Source organism: Dendropsophus ebraccatus, chromosome 10 (genome assembly GCF_027789765.1).
Source record: "Dendropsophus ebraccatus isolate aDenEbr1 chromosome 10, aDenEbr1.pat, whole genome shotgun sequence".
NCBI lineage: Eukaryota > Metazoa > Chordata > Amphibia > Anura > Hylidae > Dendropsophus > Dendropsophus ebraccatus.
Window position 1 is genome coordinate 15,122,110 of NC_091463.1, and position 8,550 is coordinate 15,130,659.

General features: G+C 50.9%; 1 protein-coding gene across 1 annotated transcript in view; it reads right to left on the reverse strand.

Annotated features, from left to right (window-relative positions):
- LOC138802626 (beta-1,4-galactosyltransferase galt-1-like) overlaps positions 1 to 1,617 on the reverse strand; it is a 73,615-nt gene extending 71,998 nt beyond the window's left edge. The window contains exon 1 of the mRNA XM_069986133.1: positions 1,418 to 1,617. The gene's annotated coding sequence lies outside the window, so the exon portion shown is untranslated. The remainder of the gene's footprint in view (positions 1 to 1,417) is intronic.
- Positions 1,618 to 8,550: the final 6,933 nt, after the last annotated feature.

The window sequence follows — 8,550 nt, forward strand, 5'->3', positions numbered from 1 at the left end:
TTTTCAAATCCATTCCTGGCTTTGGCTTCCAAAATCTGTCAGATAAATCTGTCTGTGTAAACGCAGCATTAGTGATCCAGCCCATGTGCTGTGGTAACACAGGTGGGGAATAGGAAGCAATCTGCCTGGAGCATTCCTAATGATGAGGAGGGTGGGGAGGAGGGACGGAGGGGGTGGTGCAAAGTTAGGGAACAGATACGCCCGTAGGGCACGGAGCTGCAATTTTAAAATTTATTTTTTATGACATTCACTGCATCACCTGCCAAACGGACCACAGGACAGATCTTGGATTAAAAGCCGAAGGTACAAGCGGTTTTTGGGGTCAGATTGTGGGTACAGAGTCGCTTTAACAAATTTTAAAAATTTTTAAATTTTTACAAGCCATGACATAATATAAAACATATTACATGTTACATATCATTGTAATCGTAACGACTTGAGGAACATATATAACATGACAGTTTTACCCCAGGGCGAAAAGCGTAAAAGCATATACCCCCAAATAAAAGAAATGCGTTGTTTTTTTTCAATTTCACTACACATTAAATTATTTCTGGTTTCGCAGTGTACATTATGCAGAAATTCAGCCTGTCATTGTAAAGTACAATTAGTTGTGCAAAAAATAAGGGCTCATGTGGGTCTCTAGGTGAATACATGCAAGTGCTATGGCCTTTTAAGCACAAGGAGGGAAAAACGAAAACGCAAAAATTGAAATTGGCCCGGTCCTCTAAGGGTTAAGCCTGGCTACATCTGTATGCACATTAGCGTTATATATATACAATTCTTTAATAGATATCGCACTGTTTTTCAGATATTAGTGGCCATTCCGACCTCGCTGAATTTGGAAAGGTTTTTTAATCACAGTAAATGTCTGCAACAAATCTTTTGCCTGTAAATATAACCCAGTTACAATGATCTATCATGGCAGCCACACGTCTAGGTGTGATATATCTGTTTAATTGAACTTTTTCATGCAAGATTAACGCTATGTTCACACTACGTAAAAGTACGACCGCTGTTGCCGATGGCAACAACGGCCGTACTTTTGGTGTGTTGGAACAATGCCTTACTTTCAATGGGATCCCGGCCAGAGTGTATACACATCGTATACGCTCCGGCTGGGATCCCATATGGGGCCGCAAATAACTAACATGTCAGTTTTCTGCGGCCGAAGTTCAGTGAATTCCGGCCGCAGAAAGACCTGTCAGTTCACACAGTAAAGCGAGCGGCTCCAGCCGCTCGCTTCACTGTGCGCTATGGGAAGTTCTGATGCGGGCGTGTGCTGATGCGCCCACATCAGAGCTCTGCGGCCGGAAAGGTCATCCAGCCAGGTCACGGAACGGCCGGTCTCTTACGTAGTGTGAACATAGCCTAATACTGTAGAATTTCGAGGTACTCAATTTTTTGTAATACTTACCGATAGTCCCTTTTGAGGGCATTCACGGCGTAAATATTTTCAAGTATCTCTATTCCTAGATATTGGTGACTGCTGTAATGGAGGGGTCTGAGAAGATGGACATAGAGGAGCTTATATCCCATAAATATGGCTCCCTGGCAGAGAGAAGTCAATGCACACATGAGGGACAGGTTTATACATGAGGCCTATAGAGACATCCGGTCTTGTCGCCCCTAGTAACCAGGGCCCAGCTCCTTCCTGCAGTGGAAATTGAAAGCTAAAATCTGACTGGTTGCTAGGGGCAACAGCTCTCTGAGGCCTAGCACTTGAGTCAGACCATAAATAACCACTACAAACTAGCTTATAACCATAAAGGCTGATGGTGTGTAGGACAATAATTATAAGAAACATTTTAGGCAATGTTCACACACAATTTTTACCCTTTTTGAGCCATTTAACAGCTCAAAAATAGGCAGTAATTGCATTCTATCGAACATAACAGTAAAACTTGTTCACATGTCCATTAAAAGGGGTTAATCACTTGGTCACTTTCCTCCAGAAAGTTTATGTACGAGTTTTGAAACTCAGTTCTACTTTAAGTGAATAGAGCTAAATTGTAATACCACCCACTCCCTGAGGACAGGGGTGGCCCAGTTTTACCAAGAAAGTAGCTGTTTTTTTTTTCTAATCATGGATAAGCTGATTAACTTTACCGCCATATTTTTCAGTGTATAAACATCTTCTAGCCAAAATTGCCTAAAACATATCCCTTAAAAAGAGGAGCGACAGGCTTTCCTTCAGGTTAAGATTTAGTTTGGTGACCAAAAGCCACCTCCATTTTCCTGAGCCAGTGATCACTCACACAAGTGGCCTGGGACTGTGTGGTCCTGGATTTACTACTGACGGGTAATGTGGCAACAGAATGCTGGCACCGTTGCACTGAGCGGAGACGGTGAGTGCCTGTTTGCTTAGGGGTAGACAGCGACTTTGGTCGCTCATGGTGTTATTGAATGGTGAGACATTGTGACTGCACCACAGTGAGACACGACATCCTGGATGGGTTTTTGATTGTAGGCTACATTAGCCATTAACTCTCAATTGTCCTGTTTAAGGGTATGTTCACACTTACCGGATCCGCAGCGTATTTTCTGCTGCGGATCCAAAGCGGATTTCATTTAAATAACTGAACACAGCATCAAATCTGCACGATCAAATCTGCTGCGGATCTGCTGCGGATCTGCTGCAGATCTGCTGCGGATCCTGTAGGTGTGAACGCACCCTAAAGCCCCTATTACACGGGTCGACGAGAGGGAGCAAGCAATTGCAGTGTCCCAGAACATGCAGACTACTACTCCTATTATGGCCATTTCTCTTGCTGTGTCAATGCCTGTTCTGGTAAGTGTTTGCACTGCAACTGCTGCTGGTTTTCCCCTAGTATTCTCTGGTAATGTGCATTCTCATGTGTATTCTCATGTATTCCTGTGTATTATTACATTGTACAGTGGTATGCAAGGCTGTTGATCACGTGACCTGTAACCATGGTTCCTCCAATGGCCGATTAGCTCTGGCCAGGAGCAACCATGTGACCTCCCACTTCCTCCTAACAAGAGAGTCTTCCCCCTGCTTCCAAGCAAGGAGGATGTGTGTCGTCCCTCTCCTGCCTCAGAGGAGTTGGGCTTCTTCTCTGCAGCTCCCACTTCACCACTAGAAGTGTGGATCAGGTGCTCTGCTATATTCAAGTCTTCGGCTGTATCTGCCTGCTCAAGTGTCCGGAGTTTCTTCTCTCTCATCTGGGTGTCATTCTGTTATCTCTCCTCATCGCTACAAGGATTCACAGCAAGTATTATTCTCAAGCTAATCCACCCAGCAGCGCTATTTCTCTTATACTCCTACTCCCATCATCCGGCACGTATTCTCACAGCCTATGCAGCACCACTCCTGCTTTATTTGTCAAAGCCTGCTATATACCTGGTTACATCCGGACAGAACTGTTGCTACTAGTTACTTCATCTATAATAAAACCGCTGTTACTGAACCCTGGCATTGGTGTCCACTAACTGGTGCCCTGACTAGGTGCAGCGAAGAATCGCATGCCCATCATCACCCGCAGATTCCACAGACCGGCCCTACAGCTGTGCTGCCCTCAGGCCTATACCGTGACAAGAATAACCCCTGCAGCTGCCCCGGTCATTGCCCGCTCATAACAGCAGCACTGCGGAAGTGGCCCCCAGGGGCCAGGGCATCGCATTTTTGGCGTCACGAACAGGATCACGTACACCCCGTGGTGTTCATATTTGATACCCCTCATCATCCTCAGAGACTCTGCTATTGCCGCGCTGCGGCCTGCTAAGGGGTCAAGTCAGCTGGTGACGCACTGTCTTCGCGCGTGCGCGCGCTCCGCTCAAGCTCCGCCCCGGCCCTGCAGTACCCAAGCCTCTGTTGCAGGAGGGAAGAAGATTGTGCCCGGACCGCCAGAAGTGTTGCTGCTGACTTCCGTCCTATCCCTCTCCGGTCCCGGACACCCTGCCTATCGGTGCCTGCTGTTCCCGCAAGCTCTCCTCGCCTCTGCTTTCTTCCAGGCGCCTTACACCGGAACCCCTCATCATGTCCACCGGCCATCACAGTGACTCTGACGGGTCCGGCAGTACGCCGATGGCCCGGGCGGCTCCCGTTGCTATGGCTACCGCAGCGGTTCTGTTCTTCATTGGGCCCAACAATCTCCCCAGCTATAAAGGGGAACCCCACACGTTGGCTGCTTTCAAGGAAAAAATTTCCCGCACCCTTGAACTTGTCTCACTCTCTCCCACTCAGCAGGTGCAGTTGCTGCTAGGACAACTTGAGGGTCCCGCTGCAGAGGAGGTGCGGTCCTGGCCAGCTACGGAGAAAGCTAATGTACAACAGATCCTGGCCCGGCTGAGTAAAGAATTTGAGGTACAGTCACCCACGGAGGTCCGCCTTAAGTTTTATGACCGACGACAAAGGCCAGGTGAGACCCTCAGAGACTATGCACTAGCACTCCAATCTGCCTACCGGGCCCTGAGACAGGTTGATACCATAGACCCCTCGGCTGTGGAGAGTATGATCACTGACCGCTTCATAGAGGGGGTGGACTCTAGACTCATCCAGAGCCAACTGCGTATGCTAGCTGCCCAAAACCCTACAATGCCTTTCCTGGACTTCAAGACTCTGGCTCTGAGGGTGGTTGGCATTGACAATCCCTGTGCCGGCTGTACTCCAGGTTCAGATTCCCCGGACCCGGTGGGACCTATACCCTCACCTCCAGTGCCCACTATGGTTCCGCCGGTTTCCGCTATAAAAGCTGCCCAACAGTCTATCCCGGCTAGCTCACCAGCGATCCCTGCTCTCCTTACGCAAGTGGTTGACTCCCTCTGCCAAGCCCTAAGGGGGCTACAAGGGGCCTATCCAACACCTCCACCACCACAGGACCCCTGCCCTGAGTATTCAGTTCCTGATCGGCCTCCTCCACAGAGACTTAGATCCCCTGAGCGCCCCTATTGCCGCCACTGTAGGCGACATGGACACTACCGCTCTCAGTGCTATCAGTTAAACGGGCTAACCCCTGGGTCCGAGGGCCAACACCCAGGAGGTCGAGATCCAGGCCCGCAGGAAGCACAGTGGTTCTCAAGGTTCCTCTCACAATGCCCGCATGTGACTCTCTGGGTGGACGGAGTCCCCCTGGAGGCTCTGGTAGATACAGGTTCCCAGGTTACCACTATCCCGAGGCATGTGTTTGAAGAACATTGGGATCTGAGAACCCTAGGTCCGGTTGAGAAATACCGTCTGAAACTTATTGCTAGTAATGGTCGTCCTATTGTGCAACTAGGTTACTGGGAACCCACTGTCTGCATAGGGAAGCGAGAGCTAGCACGTCAGGGTATCATTGTTACTGAGGCTCAGGGAGATAGTGGGACCGTGGTATTAGGCATGAATATTATCCGTCATGTATTCACTGAAGTGTTGGATGCCTTGAATGCCTCTATGTCTTGTGCTTCTCCTCAGTACAGGCAAGCCGTCCAGAAGACCATTAAAGTGCTCACCGCTCAGCGGAAGTTTGCCAATCCTCGAGGAGAAATCTGCCGTGTCCGCACTAGAGATGCTCGTCCGATCACCATCCCAGCTAACAGTGAGTTCCTCATCTGGTGCAGGGTCCATCCGGGCCTCAACAATGCTGACTATGTGGCCCTTCTGGATGCTATTGAAATTGAGGGGCAACCTCTTGTCAGGGCCGCTAGAAGCCTGGTGACCGTCTCCAATGGTCAGGTCCCTGTCCGTCTGGTGAACCTTGGAGACTCCCCAGCTGACCTACCCAAGTTCACCACCGTGGCCATGCTATACCAACTCGATCCTGAGGACATCGTCTGTGAGGAAACCATCGCCTATCAGAGATCCATCCGTGGCACTCAAAGGGACTCAAACAGGGCTCTTGCCCCTTGGTGGGACGAACTCCATATTGGCGATGCCAATACCCCACTTGAATACCTCCACGGCATCCTCAAGGTGGCCAAAAGGTATCACAAGGCCTTCAGCAAACACTCCCTCGATTTCGGGAAGACCAATCTGGTCCAGCATCGGATCAACACTGGGGACCATTTGCCTATCAAAGAGAAACATCGGCCAATCCCTCCTGCCAGCTATCAGCAGGTCAAGAAACTGCTCAAGGAGATGAAAGACTCTAACGTTATCCAATAAAGTCAGAGTCCGTGGGCTGCCCCTATTGTCCTCGTGAAAAAGAAAGACGGTAACATCCGGTTCTGCGTGGATTATAGGAAGATAAACACAATCACCCACAAGGATGCCTATCCTTTGCCCCGGATCGAAGAGTCTATTGCTGCTTTGGGGTCAGCCGCCTACTTCTCCACCTTGGACCTCACCAGTGGGTACTGGCAGGTGCCCATGGCACCCGAAGACCGTGAGAAGACGGCCTTCACCACCCCCATGGGGCTCTTTGAATTCACCAGCATGCCCTTCGGTCTGTGCAACGCCCCTGCTACCTTCCAGCGGTTGATGGAAAGGTGTCTCGGCCATCTCAACTTTCAGAGTGTCCTGCTATACCTAGATGATGTGATTGTCTATTCACGTACCTACGAAGATCACGTCCATCATCTGGCTGAAGTGTTCCAGGTCCTAATCGATCACGGCCTGAAAATCAAGCCTTCCAAGTGCCACCTTCTCAAACCCTAAGTGAACTATCTGGGGCATGTTGTGAGTGCTGAGGGGAAACGACCCGATCCAGAGAAGATCTCGGCTGTGGAACACTGGGATACCCCTAAGACCGTCAAGGAGGTGAGAAGCTTTCTGGGATTTGCCGGCTATTACCGCCGCTACATTCCCCACTTTGCCCAAGTGGCCGAGCCCCTCAATGAGTTACTCCGGGGTTGCCCTCGAGAAAGCTACAACCGACGACTCCCCGTCGAGTGGTCCGAACGGCAGGAGGTTGCCTTTCAAACCCTGAAACGCCTGTTGACCACGCCTCCTATCCTGGCCTACCCGGACTATAACCTTCCTTTCCGGCTCTACACGGACGCCAGCTTCCAAGGCCTGGGAGCTGTGCTGTCCCAGGTTCAAGATGGCCAAGAGAGAGTTGTAGCTTATGCCAGCCGGAGTCTTCGGGGCGCTGAAAAGAACGACAACAATTATAGCTCCTTCAAGTTGGAGTTACTAGCCCTAGTGTGGGCTGTCACCAAAAGTTCAAGGACTACCTGGCTGCCACCCCTGTTACCATCTATACGGATAACAACCCGTTGGCGCATCTCAACACTGCTCGGCTGGGCGCCCTGGAACAGCGGTGGGCTTCTCGACTGGCCAATTTCCAGTTTGAAATTAAGTACCGCAGTGGCAAGGCTAACGTCAATGCAGACCTCCTGTCCCGACTACCCAAGGGCGAAGAGGCCCCAGAGGACAGCGATTGGGAAGATGTAGAAATGCCTCCCTTCTATCAAAGGTTCGCTACCCAGAGTGCTATTGATGCAGCTAGGCCTGAAACGCCTTCGCCTCCACCTAGGGCCCCGCAAGACTTGGCCAGGTGGCAGACCATCCAGGAAGAGTCCCGTGTCCTGGGGGAGATCTATGACTACCTCTCTACTGGTCGGGTCCCCATGCGGATAAAGAGGCCCTATCCTGATGTCGAGCTAAGGCGACTCTGGAGGCAAAGAAAGAGGCTCTTCCTACAGAAGGGACTGATCCTGCGGAACTCTCTTGACCCGGTCTCTGGGGAGAGGTGCCACCAGATCCTCATTCCCCGACGAGACGCTAAGATGGTGCTAGATGCCTACCATGACCGGTCCGGTCATTTCGGGGTACACAAGACTGAGGCCACTATCCGACAGCGGTTCTACTGGATCGGGATGAGGGCTGACATCGAGAACTGGTGTGCTGAGTGCCCTGCCTGTAATATCTCCAAAGTTGGGGGAAGAGAAGTCAGGGCCCCTTTGCATCCAATCACCTCCCACCGGCCGAATCAGCTAGTCGCCCTGGACCATGTGAAGCTGGCCCCTACAAGATGCGGGTATACCTACGCCCTCACCATGGTCGGCCATTACTCCAAGTGGGTAGTCGTGGTACCTGTCAGAGACTTGACCGCCAAGACCACCGCCCTTACTTTTTACAAGGAGTATGTAAAGCACTATGGGTGCCCAGAGTCTCTGCTGACGGACCGGGGTCCGGCCTTCGAGTCGCAACTTTTCCAGGAGCTGTGTGCCTACCACGAATGTAAGAAGCTCCGTACCACGGCCTATCACCCTCAAGGGAATGGTCTGTGTGAAAAAGTTAACCAGGTCTTTATCAACATGCTCCGAACGGCTTCAGTGACGAAGAGAGTAGAGTGGCCCCACTTGTTGGATGAACTGGTGGAGATCTATAACAATACCACTCATTGTTCCACTGGCTACTCCCCGTTCTACCTGATGTTCGGCCGCCAAGGCCAACTTCCTCAGGACCGTGCTCTTGGAGTCCAAGCTCCTGACACCTTCAACCCCCTACCTGAAACTGACTGGGTTCGGGAGCATCAGAGGAGAATCCAGGATGCCCGGGAAATTGTTGACCGGAGCATGGGGGAAGCTCAGCAGTGCCAAGAGGATGCCTACAACCAAAGGGCGAATGCCACACCACTACAAGTGGGAGATAAAGTTTGGCTA